General features: G+C 41.4%; 1 protein-coding gene across 2 annotated transcripts in view; it reads left to right on the top strand.

The window, feature by feature from the left end:
- The first annotated feature begins 2,347 nt into the window (after positions 1-2,347).
- The window catches only part of pds5b (PDS5 cohesin associated factor B), a 102,763-nt gene continuing 81,806 nt past the window's right edge, over positions 2,348-23,304 (top strand). Inside the window, exon 1 of one of the 2 annotated variants that reach the window (XM_052520427.1) lies at positions 2,348-2,463. The gene's annotated coding sequence lies outside the window, so the exon portion shown is untranslated. Of the gene's footprint in view, positions 2,464-18,636; positions 18,880-23,304 lie in introns of those variants that run through there. The other variant, XM_052520426.1, reaches the window with a different exon arrangement.

The raw sequence follows: 23,304 nt of genomic DNA, 5'->3' as shown, positions 1-23,304 counted from the left end.
GGTGATAATTGGCCAATATACCACGGCTACGGGCTGTGTCCTAGCACGCCGTGTTGTGTTGTTCATAAGAACAGTCCTTAGCCGTGGTATATTGGCCATATACCACACCCCCTCAGGCCTTATTGCTTAATTATACACTGGGTGGTTTGAGCTCTGAATGCTGATTGGCTGACAGCCGTAGTATATCAGACCGTATATCACGGCCAATATGATGGCCAACAGAGGCAAATGCATAATTCTTCACATTTAGCCTAATGTCAGTTTCGTTGAGGACTTTTAGGCATAAAAATAACCACTCGAAGGAGTTCAATATCTTCCATTTCAAGTTCCCAGCAGCACCCGAGACACAAACTGAGCATAACTCACTGCTTGGTAACATTTTATTCAACAACATTACAATGCAGTTTAAACCACCTCCAAGCAAATTTATGTAATGCGCTGTACTGCGCCCAACGTCGTTTTCCAGTGCTTTGTCTCCATTATTTTTTGATGTGCATCAGTTCTAGCATATTAATATGTTTTAAGGACAATGGGTTGTAAAATAGGGCTCTCCATTATGACAATCTAAACAACCTACAACTGGTAAAAAGTTGTCACAACACGTATGATGCTCTCTCTCTCTATTCAAGGGGCTTTATTGGCATGGGAAACATGTGTTAACATTGCCGAAGCAAGTGAGGTAGATATTATACATCTCTCTCTCTCTCTCTCTCTCTCTCTCTCTCTCTCTCTCTCTCTCTCTCTCTCTCTCTCTCTCTCTCTCTCAATTCAATTCAAGGAGCTTTATTGGCATGGGAAACATGTGTTAACATTCCCGAAGCAAGTGAGGTAGATAATATACACAAGTGAAATAAGCAATAAAAATGAACAGTAAACATTACACATACAGAAGTTTCAAAAGAATAACGACATTTCAAATGTCATATTATGTGTATATATACAGTGTTGTAACGATGTACAAATGGTTAAAGTACAAAAGGGAAAATAAATAAGCATAAATATGGGTTGTATTTATTCTTCACTGGTTAACATTTTCTTGTGGCAAACAGGTCACAAGAAAACCTCTCTCTCTCTCTCTCTCTCTCTCTCACGTGACTCAGTCAATAGCTGTACTGCTCTCTCAACACAGAACACACACACACACACTCCTCCGGCCCTCCCCACCACTCACTCAGCAACAGCCTGCCTCAATTGCCTGACAGTCAGCAGCAGGTCACAGTGAAATATATATATATATTTTTAAGAGAAATCCCATGGCGACCACATTGCAACTTACAAATGTCACCTGCGACATCGTTTTTCAAAGTAGCCTAATTTTGCAGGAAAACTGCAGACATGGCAACACTGCTAACAAAGAGGAAGAATTTATCCGGTGTTTCTGATGAATTAACAATGCCATGCTGGTGGGTGGTAACATGCAAACAAAACCCAGCCCTGAAAAGAAATGGACACTGAAAAGTATTATCATATCATAGAGGAAACATTGGCAAAGAACATATCATTAGGCACCACTTCGGATTTCCCATTTTAACACCAATTATATCAACCTTTAACTAAAACTGGGATGTTTTTTTTCTTAAATCGTTGTGCAACATCATGGGGTAAGGTCTTTAACCTGAAAAATTGCATTTCCGCTCTTGTGGGTGTAACAATAGACAAAGAAAAGAGCGAAACAATAATTAAGCAATATATATTTTTATTTTACCTTTATTTAACTAGGGAAGTCAGTTAAGAACAAATTCTTATTTTCAATGACGGCCTAGGAACAGTGGGTTAACTGCCTGTTCAATATGGACCGAGGAGGTGTGGTATATGGCCAATATACCACAGCTAAGGGCTGTTCTTGTGCACACACAACAGGAGTGCCTGGATACAGCCCTTAGCCTTGGTATATTGGCCGTATACCACAAACCCTGGAGGTGCCTTATTGTTATTATAAACTGGTTACCAACGTAATTAGAGCAGTAAAAAATAAATGTTTTGTTATACCTGTGGTATACGGTCTGATATAACATGGTTGTCAGCCAATCAGCATTCAGGGCTCGAACCACCCAGTTTATACTTATTATTATATTATGACAAAATGGGTAGAATAGCAGGAAATTAGCTCTATTAAATGTGTTATAAAACTGTTAAATGTTCTCTCAGCCCCATGGCTAAATGAATTGCACGTGCACCTTCATATTTAAAAAAAAATAAAAATAATAATAAACAAAATATATATAAATATATATAGAGAGATATATTCAGTAAGTCATTACAGTAATAGCCTTCGAGCCCGGGGTCGTTACATTATTCCCTGCGTGGCTCCATAGAGGGCGCTGTGTCCCTCTGAGTGGTTTCTGGCCCACGGCTGCTGTCGGAGCAAATTGGCGCCATTTTGAAGATAGGAGGGGGGAAGAGAGCTGCAAGAGACAGAGAGAGAGGATACAATTCATTGCAATTCATTAAAAAAAAAACAAGGTAGGAACGATCACAAGCAAACGTTATTCGTGTGCAATTCGGAGTTCATTTCGTGGTCGTTGATTTTTGTTTGTTTTTGTTTGGAGGTACATTTGTCTGGATCTGTCCAGTTAAAAGTGGGACAAATCCGACGGAGCTGTCCGTGTTCCCGTATCGGGGCTAGCGGTGTCCGCCTCGCCGCTGTTCTTACACTGGGGGGTAGAGAATGGGGGCAAGTTTAGCTACCAGTATTTATATATTTTTTATTGTAAATGTATCACTAGCAACGGGGTTGTAGATGGCTATGAAATGAATATATGTGCACGGTTGATTTAATGTTCTCCACAAAATACAATTGATAGTAGCAAATGCAGGATTTGCGTGTTATTCAATACTATTTTGTATTTGCTAGTTTACTAGCTACAGTACACTAACATGCAATTCGGTCAACTAGTGGCCTTGGCGTACAACTGTGCCATAACAATACGCACAAGCCAGCCGTTCACCCGTGTGAATGCGACTGCATGTAGCTGGCTAATGTAGCCAGTTAGCCAGAATGGCTAACCACATATGGCATACCTCGTGTCCATGTTGAAAATATTAGCTACTGCCCAGGCTGCTCTTTTTATGTGTGTGTGTGAATTAGCTAGCGTTAACTAGTTAGCGTAGGATATTTTAAATGTTGTACGGTGGCTGAAGTTGGATAAGGGAAGTGAATTGTGTACTGTAACGCTAGCCTGGGTTTGCTAGCTAGCGAGCTAAAGGGAAAAAGTCGAATGGGATGATTTGATTCGGAGCCGATAATTCAGACTTTCCCCTCCGTGTTGGTTAGCTAGTAAGATGTGTCAATGAGGTAAGTCTTTGCCAAATGGCCAATGTTTCCAACCATCCTTTTATGAACACATAAAATATTGTCATATTTAGTTGTTGTTGTCCCCCCCCCCCCTTACATACATCTTGCATTGCTTTGTCAACAACACAGTTCTCTGTCTGTTAACTTCGTGCTGTATTGATTGAACTAACGCACATGATTGCACAACCATTACGTTTCTCCCACATGCTTGTCTAAAAAAACCTTTGAAAAATGTGCAAATGGATGAATTGGCTTTTGACTCAAGGTCTCTAGTTATCTTAGAAGGTCCATTGCAAACCGTTTTTAAAAAATCTCGATATCAAATCATTTCTGGGTAACAATTAGGTATCTAACTGTGATTGTTTTCGATCCAAATTAAATAAAAAATGGCTTCTTAGCAAAGAGCAATTTCTCAAGTAAGAATTTATCTAGGACTGTCTGGGAGTGGTCTGGGTGGAGAGGGGAAACTGAAAACTCGCTGTTATTGGCAGACAGGTTTGGAACTGTTTCTTATTGGTGTATTAAAGATGCATTGTGAAAATAAAAAAAATCATTTCAGACCGTAGTTTTGAAGGTGGTGCTGGCAAGCCTATTGTGGTCCTCGCTTTTTGTGTACTACATCATCCATTTTTGTATACGTTTTTTGTGTACTACATCATCCATTTTTGTATACGTTTTTTTTGCGTACTACATCATCCATTTTTGTATACATTTTTTTGTGTACTACATCATCCATTTTTGTATACTTTTTTGTGTGTACTACATCATCCATTTTCATATATATGTTTTTTGCAACTCATTTTTTGCTATTTGTATTATATGGTATGAATCCAAATCGTTCTCTCTCTTATTTATTTATATATATATATATATATATATATATCAAAATGATTGGGCTTAAGATCCTGGAGTGAATCTCACTAATTTGCCCAGACCAGAACAAGTTTAAAAATCAAGGCTGTCTTTTCAAAAAGCTCTTTATACTAAAAAAAAGTCCATTATCATTTTCACAATATTATTGTTACCTCGGTGTGTTATATTTATATATATATAACACAGGAAAATATTTTTTTTGACAGCATTGGACTTGTTAATAAGAAATGCACACCTTCACCTAGCTATTAAAAATATTGCCTAGTCAGACCATTACTCTGTTCCTGTTTGGCGTACAGAAGATTTGACCAATCTTAACTTGTCCACACTTCCTCAGATTGTTCTAATAGTCACCTGTACAGGGTTGCAGGTGTGATTACAGTGAACATCTTAGGCCCCGAGCTCCAACATGCAGGATGAAGTGAAATAAAAGAATGAAAATGGTTATAAAACAAACGATATAAACAGCACTATATAAATAACGTTGGCATTGATTAATAAGTAAGTGTCCATTGGGGTGGGGGCAGAGTAAAAAAAACTTGAGGGGTGGGGGGGAATGACCATGGGGGGGAGCAGCGGCATGACTGTTGAGGGGGGGATGACCATGGGGGGGGGGGGCAGTAGCATGACTGGTGGGGGGTGACCGTTTAGTGAAAACATGTAATATATGTTTTTTATATAAATAGCACTACATGCATATAATAACACTTGTTTGTTCATTACTGCCACAGTTGTTGTAGTTGTTGTATATAGTGCTGTTTTTGTTTATATATATTTGTTTTTCACTCAATGGTCATTTCTCCGACCCCCTCATTCTTTACTCTGCCTCCACCCCAATATATACACTACTGTTTAAAAGTTTGAGGTCACTTAGAAATATCCTTGTTTTTAAAAGAAAAACACCTTTTTCGTCCATTAGAATAACATCAAATTGATCACAAATACAGTGTAGACATTGTTAATGTTGTAAATGACTATTGTAGCTGGAAACGGCTGATTTTTAATGGAATATCTACAGAGGCGTACAGAGGCCCATTATCAGCAAACATCACTCCTGTGTTCCAATGGCACATTGTGTTAGCTAATCCAAGTTTATGATTTTCAAAGGCTAATTGATCATTAGAAAAACCTTTTGCAATTATGTTAGCACAGCCGAAAACTCTTGTGCTGATTTAAAGAAGCAATAAAACTGGCCTGCTTTAGACTAGTTGAGTATCTGGAGCATCAGCATTTGTGGGTTTGATTACAGGCTCAAAATGGTCAGAAACAAATAACTTTCTTCTGAAAATTGTCAGTTTATTCTTGTTCTGAGAAAGGAAGGCAATTTGAAGCTGTTAAGGAGCTTTTTGGACCTAAACTTACGGCTCGGGGGGGGGGTGCTTCCTATGACACTGCCAGTCTTTACATTTTTGCCAAGATGCTCCTGTACTGCCAGCGTCAGAGTGATTTTTGAAGTGGGGAGAACAGGGCAAGGCTTGGGTGGCTCGGGTCCATGATAATCTTCTTGTCCGTCCAAGTGTTGGTGTTGTAGGTGTCCTGTAGGGCAAGCAGTGTGCACCAGTTATGTATTAGAATCCCAATGGTCACAGCTAGTCTTACTGGGGTCCGACAACATAGCAAAAAAGACATTACAGACAAATCCTTAACAATTTTACATACCTTTAAAAAACATTAACATGTAGTGTGTGTGCCTCTATCTGTTACACGTACATGACAAGTAGGTCACAGAGAGGCGTTGTTCCGCGAGGTTTTGCTTTGTTTTTTGAAACTAGGTTTGCTGTTAAATTGCGATTATATAAGACGGAAGGGAGTTCCATATATGGCTCTGTATAATGCTGTATGTTTCTTGAATTTGGTCTTGACCTGGGGGCTGTGAAAAGACCCCTGGTGGGGTAAGTGTGTGGGGACTGAAAAGACCCCTGGTGGGGTAAGTGTGTGGGGACTGAAAAGACCCCTGGTGGGGTAAGTGTGTGGGGACTGAAAAGACCCCTGGTGGGGTAATTTATATCTTCATTTATGTACCGGTTTGGATCTATACTTTACCTTCAAATGTATTCATTTACTAATTAGTGTCATTCCGGCAGTGGCAACGAATGAGAATGATCTCATTTTGGAATGAAAGGCGCCCCTACCAACCAGGTGGGAAAACCGATGCGTACTGCGTGAGGAAACAAACACACTTAGGAAACAAACACACTTAGGAAACAAACACAGAGAAATCAGTTAGTGGTGGAACAATACGATGGAGGATGCAAGTAATGGAGTCTTCAAAAAAATGCTCAGCCAATTCCTGCAGCAGGTGAGGAATTAGTGGATTAAAAAGGTGCACTGTCGGTAGTGTGGACATGGTTTGGTTTTAAGAAAACAGACACAGAACAAACAAAAAAACATTATTTGCAAGTTATTTGTAAGCAGACAGTGGCTGTAAAAGGGGGAAACATGAGTAACCTCCTATAGCCACCTAAAAATCTCTCACGTCACCCCGCTCCTCCGCTCTCTCCACTGGCTTCCAGTTGAAGCTCGCATCCGCTACAAGACCATGGTGCTTGCCTACGGAGCTGTGAGGGGAACGGCACCTCAGTACCTCCAGGCTCTGATCAGGCCCTACACCCAAACAAGAGCACTGCGTTCATCCACCTCTGGCCTGCTCGCCTCCCTACCACTGAGGAAGTACAGTTCCCGCTCAGCCCAGTCAAAACTGTTCGCTGCTCTGGCTCCCCAATGGTGGAACACACTCCCTCACGACACCAGGACAGCGGAGTCAATCACCACCTTCCGGAGACACCTGAAACCCCACCTCTTTAAGGAATACCTAGGATAGGATAAAGTAATCCTTCTCCCCCCTTAAAAGATTTAGATGCACTATTGTAAAGTGGCTGTTCCACTGAATGTCATAAGGTGAATGCACCAATTTGTAAGTCGCTCTGGATAAGAGTGTCTGCTAAATGACTTAAATGTAAATGTAAAAAGCTACCATGTGATACGAAGAAGCGCAAAACTCCAACATCCAGTGCCAGGCCTAAAACGACATCAAGTTTGAACTAAAATACTGGTTGTTAGGTTCTGGCCTTTCTAAGGAGTTTTCCTAGCCACCGTGCTTCTACACCTGCGTTGCTTGCTGTTTGGGATTTTAGGCTGGTTTTCTGTACAGCACTTTGTGACATCAGCTGATGTAAGAAGGGCTTTATAAATACATTTGATTGATTGGTTGCGTCATTTCAAAGTGGGTCCCGTACGACAAGAAAAGCAAAAGATGGCAGGACATTACGGATTCAAAAACGTTGGATCCCCGGTATGTACTGCCTAGCCGAAAATACTTTAGCGGGACAGTCTTACCAAATAAGTACACTGAATGCCATGAAAGAGTGAAGAGGGAGATTGAAAACATGATCCACGTTGCCAGCACAACGGACCTATGGTCAAGCCCAACATCCGAACCTTACATTAGGCTAACTGTGCATTTTATAACCGATGCCTGGGAGCTGAAGAGAAGATATTTGCAAACAGCCTGGGAACTGAACAGCCTGGGAACTGAACAGCCTGGGAGCTGAAGAGCCTGGGAGCTGAAGAGCCTGGGAGCTGAAGAGCCTGGGAGATGAAGAGCCTGGGAGATGAAGATATGTTTCCAAACAGCTTTTTTCCCCCGGAGGACCATACAGGCCCTCGAATTATGGGGACTGAAAGAAGAACAACTTGTGTGTTTTACAAACTGACAACGAATCTAACATGGTAAGAGTCATGGAGCTGAACAGCTGGACAAGACTGCAGTGTTCTGGTCACCGTCTTCATCGGTAAGTTTAAATAGTCGGCAAAATATTTTTTTTTTGCAAATATGCAGCTACTGTTATAAACTATCAGGATGTTCGTTATTGATAACCTAGCATTGCGGGCCAATTGTTGGATTCAAAACTGGAGTGTTCATCACATTAATTGAACTATATTTATTTTACTGTATATAATGTATGTAGATCAATCCATTTAAATCACAGTTACTGTAATGAAACTTTAGACCCATTAATGGAAACGGTTAAATCAAATTTCATGTGATATTTGTGTGTTTTATTTATTATCTAGTTGTTTACTTTTTGGTTCTCGTTTCTATTCTGTCATTTAAATATAAGGAGAAAAAAAAGCTGAGTTAATATTGTCAATTGTTTTTTTGGTATTTTTACAGAGAGAAGTGTTAAAGATCCCAGGATTGACCAGTTGTTGTCTGCAAGAGAGTAGTCAGCGCCTTTTCTATGGCCCATGAAAACTGCACACGCTGATGAACTTGACTTGCCTGACCACTCACTTGTCATTGAAACTCCATCTTCTGACGTGAGCCCCACCTGGTTGATCCAGAGAGTGCTTGAACAGGAGAAGGCTGTAACTCAGGTCCTGGCTGCAGACAAGAAAATCAGGCACCTTGTGACTACATGGCAGGACAAGTCCTTGAGTCAATCAACAAAGCACAGGTTCCCCTGCAGGAGTTGTCTGGAGAAGATTGTGTAAGTGACTCCTACATGAACTCCAGCTGTTCAGCGTTACTGTTTTGACTCTGGAAGATGACTCACCCCTAACAAAGGACAACAAGAGAGGACCATCCTCTACCCCGATCCTACCACAGATGACCTGTTGGACGTAGCGTCCTTCCCACACCCACGCTTTAAAACCACATGCATCAAGAGCAACAGGGTGGACTACATAAAGACAAAGAGTAGCAGAGCTTCATTAGACTGCTGACAGAGCAGATGCAGATTAATCACAGGAGCAGAAGCACCAGACCCAGTGGAACCAAAGAAGATTGAGAAGACACTTGGAAGCTAAAATTAAAATATATATATTTTTAAAGGACAAACACCAGCAGATGCCCTGTCTGACAAAGGTGTCATTTGAAGCTGAGCTGAATAGCTACCTGCAGACATTTGATGTTGACAGGTGAGGCAGTTCCCCTGGAGTGGTGGAAGGTCCACGAAGAGCACCTTCCTAAGGTGAGCAAACTGGCCAACAAACACCTGTGCATTCCTGCCACTAGTTCACCTTCCGAAAGGGTCTTCGGCACTAGTGGCAATGTGGTGACATGCCACAGAGCTGCGCTTAAGACAGACACAGTAGATAGGCTTGTTTTCCTTTCCCATGACCTGTGACCTGTGAAACCAATATGATTGTTGGTTCTATACCAGGAGTTAACAACCTGGTTAAATGATAGTGTGACATTTTTGTCATTCATACGCCCTATTTGAAGCTGTTATCTTTCACTTGAATATTTACATTATTTAAGTACATAAGTTATTCTGTTTGGTAGCATTCAACAGCATTCGCAATTTGCGCATCATGTGAAATAGTTATTTGTAATGTTATTTATTTTTTCGGGGTGGTACCATAACATGCCACCGCTAATTACTGAAGCCATGGCCCGTAGACGGGCATGTTTTCCTTCACCATAACTGTCTCGCTGTGAATATATTCAGTTTTTCTTTTCTTTTTGCAACGTTATTTATTAGTGTTCCTGTGTTTTTAGTAAAAGTTTAACCAACCACTGTTACTTACTGTCAGTGTTGTTTAATACTGTTCCAACAAAAATCAGATTGGATTAAGCTCACGAAAACCCACTGAGAATTAATTTGTTGCAATCCTTTATATAAGAAATAAAAAACTTATTTAAAAAAAAAAAATACTGTAAAAAAGGTGAAAAATATAGGGGTATGATATTTAAGCCAGATCGTCCCCAGTCCTAGTGCCAGTGCTGTGTGTAAGTTGATTATGCAAATTATTTTGAATTTCCAACATTGTGTCAATTCTTGTTTTTGTAAGAAACAATCAGTCTTTCCTCAACTCTCCGCCAAGAGAGACTGGCGTGCCTAGTATTTATATCAGCCCTCTGATTACCATGAAGAGCAAGGCGTGCTGCTCTGTTCTGGGCCAGCTGCAGCCTAACTAGATCGTTCTTTGTAGCACTTGACCATATGACTGGACAATAATCATGATACAACCAGAGCCTGTGGGACTTGTGAAGTGTGGTGTCAAAAAAGCAGAGCGTCTTTATTCATGACAGACGTCTCCCCATCTTTACAACCCCCTAGAATCTATTTGTTTTGACCATGACAGTTTACAAGACTAAAAGTAATTTAGTCTCCTCAAATCCAATTTTATTACCGTGAAATGCTTACTTTTACAAGCCCTTAACCAAAAGTGCAGTTCAAGAAATAAGAGTTAAGAAAATATGTAGTGAATAAAGTAGCACAGTAGAATGACATAACAGTAACGAGGCTTTATACATGGGTCCCTGGTACCGACTAAATGTGCAGGGGTACAGGTTAGTCTGGGTAATATATACATGTAGGTAGGGGTACAGGTTAGTCTGGGTAATATGTACATGTAGGTAGGGGTACAGGTTAGTCTGGGTAATATGTACATGTAGGTAGGGGTACAGGTTAGTCTGGGTAATATATACATGTAGGTAGGGGTACAGGTTAGTCTGGGTAATATGTACATGTAGGTAGGGGTACAGGTTAGTCTGGGTAATATATACATGTAGGTAGGGGTACAGGTTAGTCTGGGTAATATGTACATGTAGGTAGGGGTACAGGTTAGTCTGGGTAATATGTACATGTAGGTAGGGGTACAGGTTAGTCTGGGTAATATGTACATGTAGGTAGGGGTACAGGTTAGTCTGGGTAATATGTACATGTAGGTAGGGGTACAGGTTAGTCTGGGTAATATGTAGATGAAGGTAGGGGTACAGTGACTATGGGGGTACAGGTTAGTCTGGGTAATATGTACATGTAGGCGGGGGTACAGTGACTATGGGGTACAGGTTAGTCTGGGTAATATGTACATGTAGGTAGGGGTAAAGTGACTGGGGGTACAGGTTAGTCTGGGTAATATGTACATGTAGGCCGGGGGTAAAGTGACTGGGGGTACAGGCTAGTCTGGGTAATATGTAGATGTAGGCCGGGGGTAAAGTGACTATGGGGGTACAGGTTAGTCTGGGTAATATGTAGATGTAGGCCGGGGGTAAAGTGACTATGGGGGTACAGGTTAGTCTGGGTAATATGTAGATGTAGGCCGGGGTAAAGTGACTATGGGGGTACAGGTTAGTCTGGGTAATATGTACATGTAGGTAGGGGTACAGTGACTATGGGGGTACAGGTTAGTCAGGGTAATATGTAGATGTAGGCCGGGGGTAAAGTGACTATGGGGGTACAGGTTAGTCTGGGTAATATGTAGATGTAGGCCGGGGGTAAAGTGACTATGGGGGTACAGGTTAGTCTGGGTAATATGTACATGTAGGTAGGGGTACAGTGACTATGGGGGTACAGGTTAGTCAGGGTAATATGTAGATGTAGGCCGGGGGTAAAGTGACTATGGGGGTACAGGTTAGTCAGGGTAATATGTAGATGTAGGCGGGGGTACAGTGACTATGGGGGTACAGGTTAGTCAGGGTAATATGTACATGTAGGCGGGGGTACAGTGACTATGGGGGTACAGGTTAGTCTGGGTAATATGTACATGTAGGCGGGGGTACAGTGACTATGGGGGTACAAGTTAGTCAGGGTAATATGTACATGTAGGCGGGGGTACAGTGACTATGGGAGTACAGGTTAGTCTGGGTAATATGTACATGTAGGCGGGGGTACAGTGACTATGGGGGTACAAGTTAGTCAGGGTAATATGTACATGTAGGCGGGGGTACAGTGACCGCACAGATGATTAAACCGCAAGTAGCAGCAGTGTAAAAACAAAAAGGGGAGGGGTCAATGTAATAGTCCGGTGGCCATTTGATGAATTGTTCAGCAGTCTTATGGTTTGGGGATAGAAGCTGTTCAGGAGCTTTTTGGACCTGTACTTGGCGCTCCGGTACCGCTTGCCGTGAGATAGCAGAGAGAACAGTCTATGCCATGGGTGACTGGAGTCTTTGACAATTTGAGCCTTCCTCTGACACAGCCTGGTATACAGGTCCTGGATGTCAGGAAGCTTGGCCCCAGTGATGTACTGGGTCGTACACACTACCCTCTGTAAGCGCCTTACGGTCAGATACAGAACAGTTGCCATACCAGGCGGTGATGCAGCCTGTCAGGATTACTCTCGATGGTGCAGCTGTACAATTTTTGAGGATCTGGGCACCTGTGCCAAATCATTTGTTTCCTGGTGGGGGGGAAAGGTGCTGTTGTGCTCTCTTCACGACTGTCTTGGCGTGTTTGGACCATGATAGCCACACCATTCATTACCAGATTAACCTGAGGTCTAGAACTAATGGAATGATTTGTACCAAATACAATGCCCTTAGGTTTAGAGACGTTCAGGACCAGTTTATTACTGGCCACCCATTCCAAAACAGACTGCCATTGGCAGGTCACTGGTAACAATAGAAAATAGTAGACTCCTCTTGTTTTTAACTCCATATATCCTCATATCTTTTCAGCTGCAGAGGTCAGAGGTCGTCATCTCCCTAATTGGCCGATGGTCTATTCCCATGCTCCTAACGTCTGCGGTAGTTGAACACAAGACAAATGTAATTACAAAGATGTAGTGCAGGCTTTAGTCAAAATCACTTCGGTTACATGAATATTTCCTAAATGCTATTGTAAACAACCTTTTTGAGTAATCGCCCATAGCTTAGTCTGACACTCAGACATTGTATTGATTAGATCTAGTCTTCTGCGAATGAGTGTGGACCTAATTGAACTTGGTCTTAATTCAGGTTGGCTGGCTACTGAGTTGCACGTTTACCCCGTACCTACATGATATTACATATTATTAGATATTATTCTTTGTGTCGGACTCATTTTCCCGCTAATTGCCTTATGGATCAAACTTTTGCGTGTAGCTTACTGCCTTGTGCACATTGCTACGCTTATTATGTGAAGAAATAGTTTATCAACATTTTAAGCTAAACCTTCTGATCTGTTGCATCAGACACTTTTGAATGTTTATTTTTTTATGTATCCTAGGCCTACTGGTTGTATGAATTTATGAAGTTGTCCAATAGAATGATAACTGTTCTATTATGGGGGATAGTAGATTGACATAGGCTAGTGATTTTGCTGTTCGTTACTCGTCTTGCTTGTTGGCTGAGGGAGATGTAAACGTGGTCATCGGAATTTGGTAAGGAGGGATCTCACATCGTTGCTTCCTCGACTTGCAGGTTCTGTTGAGTTACCATGAACCTTCATGTGATTTTTATGTCATTTTAATCTCTGTGGGTGGATGCCATAATCAGGTTACGCACCCAATGCATATGGGTCGGTACATTTCTCAAATGTTCAGTAAATTATAATGCTGCCGTTCAAATATCTAGCGCCACATTTTCCTAATGAAAACCTATCTGATATCGTACCACCATGGTCATCTGGCCAGCTAGCTAGCGTAGTAGCTAATATAGTTAGCTAGCGTAGTAGCTAATATAGTTAGCTAGCTAACACCACAGATGAAAGGGTACAAATCTGTCATTCTGCCCCTGAACAAGGCAGTTAACCCACTGTTCCTAGGCTCATTGAAAATAAGAATTTGTTCTTAACCTTTCTGGCGCAGGCGTGGCGCTAGCGACCCACCTCGACAACATCTGGTGAATTTGACATTCAAATTACAAAAATATTTAACATTCATGAAAATACATAAACATAAAGCTTAACTTCTTGTTAATCCAGCCGCCGTGTCAGATTTCAAAAGTCGTTACGGCGAAAGCACACCATGCGATTATCTGAGGACAGTGCCCCGCATACAAAAGCATGAAAAACATTTTTCAACCAGCTGGGTGCGCCACAAAAGTCAGAAATAGCGATATAGTAAATGCCTTACCTTTGAAGATCTTCTTCTGTTGGCACTCCAAAAAGGTCCCAGCTACATTACAAATGGTCCTTTTTGTTCGATAAAGTCCTTCATTATGTCCCCAGTTTAGTTGGCGCTCTTCATTCAATAATCCACCGGTTTCCCTTCTTCAAAATGAATCCCAAACGTTACCAATAAACTTCTCCAAACAAGTCAAACAACATTTATAATCAAACCTCAGGCACCCTAATACGTAAACAAACAATAACATTTAAGACGGAGAATCGTTATTGTCTTTACCGGAGATAAACAACAAAGAACACTCTCATCCACGCATGAAAACACTACAGCCAAAATGGGAGCCACTTAGAAAAACTACATTCTAGCTCATTTGTTCAAAAACATACCTGAAACTCTTTCTAAAGACTGTTGACATCTAGTGGAAGCCCTAGGAACTGCAATCTGGGAGGTTTTCGCCTAATAATAAACATGACAGCCATTGGAAACAGTGGTAGGCTGGATTATTTTTTGGGGGAGGTTTGTCCTTGGGTTTTCGCCTGCCATATCTGTTCTGTTATACTCACATACATTGTTTTAACAGTTTTAGAAACTTTTGAGTGTTTTCTATCAAAATTGACCAATTATATGCATATCCTAGCTTCTGGGCCTGAGTAACAGGCAGTTTACTTTGGGCACGCTTTCATCCAGATGTCAAAATACTGCCCCCTATCCCAAAGAGGTTATTAACTGACTTGCCTAGTGAAATAAAGGTTTTTAAAAAAAATCATTTAAAAACCGATTGGTGAATTAAAACTGAAATGTGTACCTTTTTGGGGTGACCTGACCAAATTCACATAGTAATGTGAGTTTATTGATTTGTCATTCTCATTGAAAGCAAGTCTAAGAAGCGTTAGATATATTCTATGTGTTCGGTTTCTATGCTTCCCTTTAAGTTTAGTTTTTTTGCGTCTTTTGCTTTCAGTTTTGTACACCAGTTTCTAACAGCTGAAAATACAATATTTTAGGATTAATGAAAATATATTTCACACGGGTTTAGATCGTACAATGATTCTCTACACCAGTGTTTCCCAACCCTGGTCCTCCAGTACACCCAACAGTACACAGTTTCGTGGTAGCTCTTGACAAACACACCTCATTCAACTCATTGAGGTTTTGATGATTTGTTGACAAGTTGAATCAGGTGTGCTTATCCAGGATTACAATTAAAAATGTATACCGTTGGGGGTAGTGGAAGACCAGGGTTGGGAAACACTGCTCTACTCTAGCCATTGCTCATAAACTGAAATTAGGCAAACTATTAGACTTTTAGCAACCAGGAAATGGTGGGGAGATTTCTGCATATTGTACCTTTTTTTAAACTAATATTTGCAACAGGAGTTTGATTTTGGTCATTGTGTCAATTCATCCATTTTTCAATACGGCATCTTTTTGGATGAATGGGCTAGCTTGGCGCTGCTGATTTTCTCAGCTAGACATTCCTTGGCTTTGTGCGGTGCTCGTGGCTCAGGCGGTGAGTGGTGGTTGCCATAGCAGCAGCTTTGGTATGTAGCAGGACTATCAGGAAAGCCGATAGGGAAGAGCCGATGGACTAAAAAAGGTCAATATCGGCCCGACGTATCGGCTGAGCTGTTTTTATTTACATGTTTATTTAATGTAACATTTATTTTAACTAGTCAAGTCAGTTAAGAACAAATTCCTATTTACAATGACGGCCTACACGGGCCAAACCCGGACGACGCTGGACCAATTGTGCGCTGCCCTATGGGACTCCCAATCACGGCCCGGTTGTGATACAGCCTGGAATCGAATCAGAGTGTCTGTAGTGACTCCTCTAGCAATGAGATGCAATGCCTTAGACCGCTGCGCCTCTCAGGAGCCCCGAGTTAAACATAACATTCAACATTTTTCTATTTAGATAATAAATTATCAAATGAAATCAGACTTTTTCCTAGTTTGAGTTTTTTTTAAATCAGTTTCGGTCCAGGTGGGGTGAAGAAGATGTTTGACAATAAGAACTGCATTCCGAAGTCATATATAGTCATATATAGGCAAATAAATGAACTTCTACTGCTCTAGATGATGCATCATGGGTGAATAAAACTTTATTTAAAAACATTGGAATTTTACAGGAACTTAAGTGTTATGGTAATGAGATGTAGTATTTACAGGAACGTGAAAAGTGTTATGGTAATGAGATGTAGTTTTACAGGAACGTGAAAAGTGATTTGGTTTCGAGAGATGTATTTTTTTACAGGAACTTAAGTGTTATGGTAATGAGGTGTAGTTTTAACAGGAATGTGAAAAGGTCTTATTGTAATGAGATGTAGTATTTACAGGAATGTGAAAAGTGTTATTGTAATGAGATGTAGTTTTAACAGGAATGTGAAAAGGTCTTATTGTAATGAGATGTAGTTTTTACAGGACCGTGAAAAGTGTTATTGTAATGGGATGTAGTTTTAACAGGAATGTGAAAAGGTCTTATTGTAATGAGATGTAGTTTTTACAGGAACGTGAAAAGTGTTATGGTAATGAGATGTAGGTTTTTACAGTAATGTGAAAAGGTCTTATTGTAATGAGATGTAGTATTTACAGGAACGTGAAAAGTGTTATTGTAATGAGATGTAGTTTTAACAGGAATGTGAAAAGGTCTTATTGTAATGAGATGTAGTTTTTACAGGAACGTGAAAAGTGTTATGGTAATGAGATGTAGTTTTTACAGGAACGTGAAGTGTTATGGTAATGAGATGTAGTTTTTACAGGAACGTGAAAAGTGTTATGGTAATGAGATGTAGTTTTTACAGGAACGTGAAAAGTGTTATGGTAATGAGATTTAGTTTTTACAGGAACGTGAATAGTCTTATGGTAATGAGATGTAGTTTTTACAGGAACGTGAAAAGTGTTATGGTAATGAGATGTAGTTTTTACAGGAACGTGAAAAGTGTTATGGTAATGAGATGTCGTTTTTACAGGAACGTGAAAAGTGTTATGGTAATGAGACCTGTCCACAGACACCGTTTGTACGTAATACATGTTCTAATTTAATATAAACTTAAAGTAGTATAGCATTTTAATGATTGATAGACAAACCACAGCAATGTCATTTTATAGATTCATCCAAGAATTCAATCACGATGCATTTCTTTAATGAGAATTTGGGGGTAACAATGTTAAATAATAAAGAACTATCTGGCTAAAATGTATTTAAAATAAGAAACTTAGACCTCTTAATCCTCAGAATTATAGTTGATTTTTGCAGATGCATCATGGCTTTGTCACTCAATGTGCTACAGCCGTTTTTAAACTGGTTTCATGGGAATCTCCCATGTACCTTTAGAAGACATTGGTTGTCTTCCAAGTCAGGAATTGAGGAAAACGTTTTGCGACAGAATACCCCTTGCTGAACACAACCTTGACATTCCCCCTTTTCAGTTCTCTTGCTCTCTCTCATTTCAGAGCTCCCCCCTCTCTCCTTTCAGAGCTCTCCCTCTCTCTCTCCTTTCAGAGCTCTCCCTCTCTCTCTCTCCTTTCAGAGCTCTCCCTCTCTCTCTCTCCTTTCAGAGCTCTCCCCCTCTCTCTCCTTTCAGAGCTCTCTCTCTCCTTTCAGAGCTCTCCCTCTCTCTCTCTCCTTTCAGAGCTCTCCCTCTCTCTCTCTCCTTTCAGAGCTCTCCCTCTCTCTCTCTCCTTTCAGAGCTCTCTCTCTCTCTCTCCTTTCAGAGCTCTCGCTCTCCTTTCAGAGCTCTCTCTCTCCTTTCAGAGCTCTCCCTCCTTTCACCCATACTCCTGTCTTTCAGTCACCAATCCTCTCTGCCTATCTCTCCCCTCTTGACTGCAGCAGTGTAACAGTCTGTCTCTTTGTAATGCATGATGCCCGGCTGCCTTTCCCTCCAGAAGCTCCCTCCAGATAAGCACATTGACTTCACTCACTGGCATCAGTGACTTGCCAAGTTGCCAATTCTCCCTCTACCCCGCCTCTTTCTCTCTCTCTCTCTCTCTCCCTCCTTTCTTTCTTTCCCCTCTTTCTTTTGCAGACAGACCCCCCCACACACACCCCCATCGGTAACCATGGTTATCATTTTTCCAGAGACAGGGTTAAGGAAATCTCCACCCCAGAGCTGTATGTTGGTATTGGTTATTATGAGTCCATTGTTGATAGTCCCAAAATATTTTTGCATGTCAGCAATCAAGTTTTCAAGATATATCACTTTCGAAATACAGCCGCTATGATGCATATTGCATCGTATGATTTTGCGTTTCATACACACACACACGCGCAGAACTGTAATGTTAGAGAGAGAGGGGGAAAGAAAGGGAGACAAAAAGAGGAGGTAGAGTTGACAACTTGGCAAGTCACTGATGCCAGTGAGTGAAGTAAATGTGGATATCTGGTCTAGGTTAGAGGGAGGTTCATGTCTGTTTACTCAGATCCTTGGCTCCTCTCATAAGAGGAGAGGTAGGGGTGGGAGAAGGGGGAGGTGGGGGGACGGGAAGAGGAGAGGAGAGGTGGATTGGAAGAAGAGGAAGGGAGGGGGGAGAAGAGAAGGGGAGAGTAGAGGGGTGGGAGGGAAAGAGGAGGCGGGGGAGGGAGAGAGAGGAGAGGGGAAGAAGAGAGATATATTGCGGCGATATTGACCTTTTCTAGTCTTGGTTAACAGCCCTTTATCGCTCGACATAGCAAAAACATGCAGATGTACAGTTGAAGTCGGAAGGTTACATACACTTAGGTTGGAGTCATTAAAACTATTTTTTTCAACCACTCCACAAATGTCATTTTAACTTCACTAGGGTAGGGAGCACTCTTTTCACCTCCGGATGAAAAGCGTGCCCAAAGTAAACTGCCTGCTTCTCAGGCCCAGAAGCTAGGATATGCATATAATTGGTAGATTTAGATAGAAAACACTCCAAGTCTTCTGAGTGCAACCATATGAAGATCATCAAAGGTAAGTGATTAATTGTATTGCTATTTCTGACTTGTGTAACTCCTCTATGTGGCTGGTAACTGTTTGTAATGATTTGTCTGCTGGGCTATAAATAATGAGTATTTCTGTTTTTGAATTTGGCGCTCTGCAATTTCACTGGACATTGGCCAGGTGGGACGCTACCGTCCCACATCCCCTATTGAGGTTAACAAACTATAGTTTTGGAAAGTTGGTTACGACATCTACTTTGCATGACACAAGTAATTTTCCCAACAATTGTTTTTTTTGTAAAACAGCTTGGAAAATTCCAGAAAATGTCATGGCTTTGGAAGCTTCTGATAGGCTAATTGACATCATTTGAGTCAATTGGAGGTGGGCCTGTGGATGTATTTCAAGGCCTACCTTCAAACTCAGTGCCTCTTTGCTTGACATCATGAAGAAATCAGCCAAGACCTCAGAATTCTTTTGACGTCCACAAGTCTGGTTCATCCTTGGGAGCAATTTCCAAACGCCTGAAGGTACCACGTTCATCTGTACAAACAATAGTACACAAGTATAAATGCCACGCAGCCGTCATACCGCTCAGGAAGGAGAGGCGTTCTGTCTCCTAGAGATGAACGTACTTTGGTGTGTAAAGTGCAAATCAATCCCAGAACAACAGCAAAGAACCTTGTGAAGAAACGGGTACAAAAGTATCTATATCCACAGTAAAACAGGTCCTATAGACATAACAAGGAAGAAGCCATTGTTCCAAAACCGCCATAAAAAAAGACAAACTACGGTTTGCAACTGTACATGGGGACAAAGATTGTACTTTTTGGAGAAATGTCCTCTGTTCTGATGAAGCAAAAATATAACTTTTTGGGCATAATGTCCATCGTTAGGATTGGAGGAGAAAGGGGAGGCTTGCAAGCCGAAGAACACCATTTCAACTGTGAAGCACGGGGGTGGCAGCATCATGTTGTGGGGGTGCTTTGCTGCAGGAGGGACTGGTGTACTTCACAAAATGGATGGCATCACGAGGTAGGAAAATGATGTGGATATATTGAAGCAACATCTCAAGACATCAGTCAGGAAGTTAAAGCTTGCTTGCAAATGGGTCTTCCAAATGGACAATGGCCCCAAGCATACTTCCAAAATTGGGGCAAAATGGCTTAAGGACAACGAAGTCAAGGTATTGGAGTGGCCATCACAAAGCCCTGACCTCAATCCTATAGAACATTAGTGGCCAGAACTGAAAAGGCGTGTGCGAGCAAGGAGGCCTACAAACCTAACTCAGGTACACCAGCTCTGTCAGGAGGAATGGGCCAAAATTCACCCAACTTATTGTGGGAAGCTTGTGGAAGGCTACTCGAAACGTTTGACCCACGTTAAACAATTTAAAGGCAATGCTAACAAATACTAATTGAGTGTATGTAAACTTCTGACCCACTGGAAATATATAATTCTCTCTACTATTATTCAGACATTTCACATTCTTAAAATAGAGTGATGATCCTAACTGACCTAAAACAGGGCATTTTTACTAGGATTAAATGTCAGGAATTGTGAAAAACTGACTTGAAATGTATTTGGCTAAGGTGTATGTAAACTTTCGACTTCAACTGTAGGTCTACACCATCGATCTTATCTCCAAACTATGGACAGATTTTAGTCATTCAGACAGGACATGCATCGTCGTTTCATCTTTGTTCCTGCGTCCGCTCTCCTTGTTAGATATTATTATTATTATTATATTATTTACGGTTTGGTAGGAAATGTTACCACCTTTGATCTAGCTCTAATAGTAGCAGTAAACTGCACCACGTGATATGAGCAGTGGAGACAGAAGTGAAAGTGAGCAGAGTTAAGAGCCTTGCTCTATCCAATCGTAGCAGTAGGGTTCAAGTTACAACCCCCACCCATTTCTTGACAGATAGTTAAACTAGCCAATCAAATGTCGTCCTGGCAGCTGAGTTGTTTAGAGATTTATCCTGACATCTGAAAGAAACATTTTTTTAAAAAATCCTGATCGTGGAAATTGACAAAAAAAAATACTAGTTTCATAAGCATCTGTGATCACAAGTCGTGACGTGACGTTGGACCCATTTTGCATTGAATAGATGTTCTTTTATATTGTCAAACTAACAGCGGTGCCTATATGATGTCCTTCCATACAGACGTGTCCTGCTGGACTGGGACTTCTTTGTAATTGTTGTTGATCAGTAGGCTAATGGAAGTCCCAAATGAAAGACAGATGTTTGTAATCTGTAGCATCATAGACTCCACTGATCAGCTATAACAAGATCCATCAAGTCAATGCACACACCCCTATTGAATATGCCTTCGCCTGCATTGTGTGTAGGCCTTAATTTACCCAGTTCATCAAGAGAGAGATTACCATTATGTTGTTATGTAGTTAGAATGTTAACAACAAAGTCAAATGTATTGTTTAATTTTAAAATGGATGCATTAATGCACACACCCCTATTGAATATGCCTTCGCCTGTATTGTGTGTAGGCCTATGTCATCTTGATTTACCCAGGTTATCAAGAGATTTACCATTCAAATACATGTATTACCGCTATGTAGTTAGAATGGTAAAAACTAAGTGAAATGTATTGTTTGGTTTTAAAATGGATGCATTAATGCACACACACATGGTTGTCATGTCAACATTTTCTAATTTAATGATATTGAATATCGGCTTAAAATAACGTCCATCTACCTTCTTGACCCCCCAAAATCGGTATTTGCATCATCCCTAAAGAAATCCATAATGGTCGTTCTCAACAACAACAAAAATACTGCCGTTTTGGTGCACGTACAGCCAACTAGTGCAAATATAATAATGTGATACTGTCAACACGATACGATATATCGGCAAAAATAATATCCCGATTTGTAACGGCATTGTCGAGTCTTCTTTTCATCAATTGAAATTTACCATCTTTTTCGTTTTCGTTTTTTATTTTCTGGGTCTATTTAGTCAGTTATCATCTCGTCAATTGCCACTGACAAAATAGGTGTTTTGACAAGTATTTCTGGCACTATTTTTCGTTGACGAAATGAATATTGTGTAGAATAGATCAGATTCCTGTAGAATAGATCAGATTCCTGTAGAATAGATCAGATTCCTATAGAATAGGGAATCATTTCAACTCTATACATTTCATTTCTATCTGCAGCATTCTGTGTGTTTCAGTACATTGACAGAACACACCCCTGGTCGAAGTTGCTGAGTACGCCCCTCAGCCCTGGTCCTCAGCCCTGGTCCTCAGCCCTGGTCTAAGTTGCTAAGAACACCCCTCAGCCTTGGTCTAAATGGCTAAGAACACCCCTCAGCCTTGGTCTAAATGGCTAAGAACACCCCTCAGCCCTGGTCTAAATGGCTAAGAACACCCCTAAGCCCTGGTCCTCAGCCCTGGTCTAAATGGCTAAGATCACCCCTCAGCCCTGGTCCTCAGCCCTGGTCCTCAGCTCTGGTCTAAATGGCTAAGAACACCCCTCAGCCCTGGTCCTCAGCCCTGGTCTAAATGGCTAAGAACACCCCTCAGCCCTGGTCTTCAGCCCTGGTCTAAATGGCTAAGAACACCCCTCAGCCCTGGTCTTCAGCCCTGGTCTAAATGGCTAAGAACACCCCTCAGCCCTGGTCCTCAGCCCTGGTCTAAATGGCTAAGAACACCCCTCAGCCCTGGTCTTAAGTTGCTGAGTCTGGTCCTCAGCTCTGGTCTAAGTTGCTGAGTACACCCCTCAGTTGCTGAGTCTGGTCCTCAGCCCTGGTCTAAGTTGCTGAGTACACCCCTCAGTTGCTGAGTCTGGTCCTCAGCCCTGGTCTAAGTTGCTGAGTCTGGTCCTCAGCCCTGGTCTATGTTGCTGAGTCTGGTCCTCAGCCCTGGTCTAAAGTTGCTGAGTACACCCCTCAGCCCTGCTCTGCTCTAGGCTGATAAGGGATTGGGTTCTTCTCTGGCAGCAGCTGTGGGTTGAAACGAGGTCAGTGACAGAACAGTCTGGCAGACTGTGTGTGTGTCTGAGAGCGTGTGTGTGTGTGTGCTGCACTACCCTGTTGAAGCAGGGGGTGGTTGTGGTTAAAATCTCAGTGCAGCAGCATATTTCTGGTTGCCGCCTTGGCGGTATTTGGCTGCTGGGGTGTATGGTATGGTGATAAACTATAACTAACCAGTAAACTATAACTGACAGAATTTAGGCTAACAGTAAACTATAACTGACTGAATTTAGGCTAACAGTAAACTATAACTGACTGAATGTAGGCTAACAGTAAACTATAACTGACTGAATTTAGGCTAACAGTAAACTATAACTGACTGAATTTAGGCTAACAGTAAACTATAACTGACGGAATTTAGGCTAACAGTAAACTATAACTGACTGAATTTAGGCTAACAGTAAACTATAACTGACTGAATTTAGGCTAACAGTAAACTATAACTGACAGAATTTAGGCT

The sequence above is a fragment of the Oncorhynchus keta genome, chromosome 6 (genome assembly GCF_023373465.1).
Source record: "Oncorhynchus keta strain PuntledgeMale-10-30-2019 chromosome 6, Oket_V2, whole genome shotgun sequence".
NCBI lineage: Eukaryota > Metazoa > Chordata > Actinopteri > Salmoniformes > Salmonidae > Oncorhynchus > Oncorhynchus keta.
Note: the sequence above shows the minus strand (reverse complement) of the source record. Positions and strands in the feature narration are given on the sequence as shown.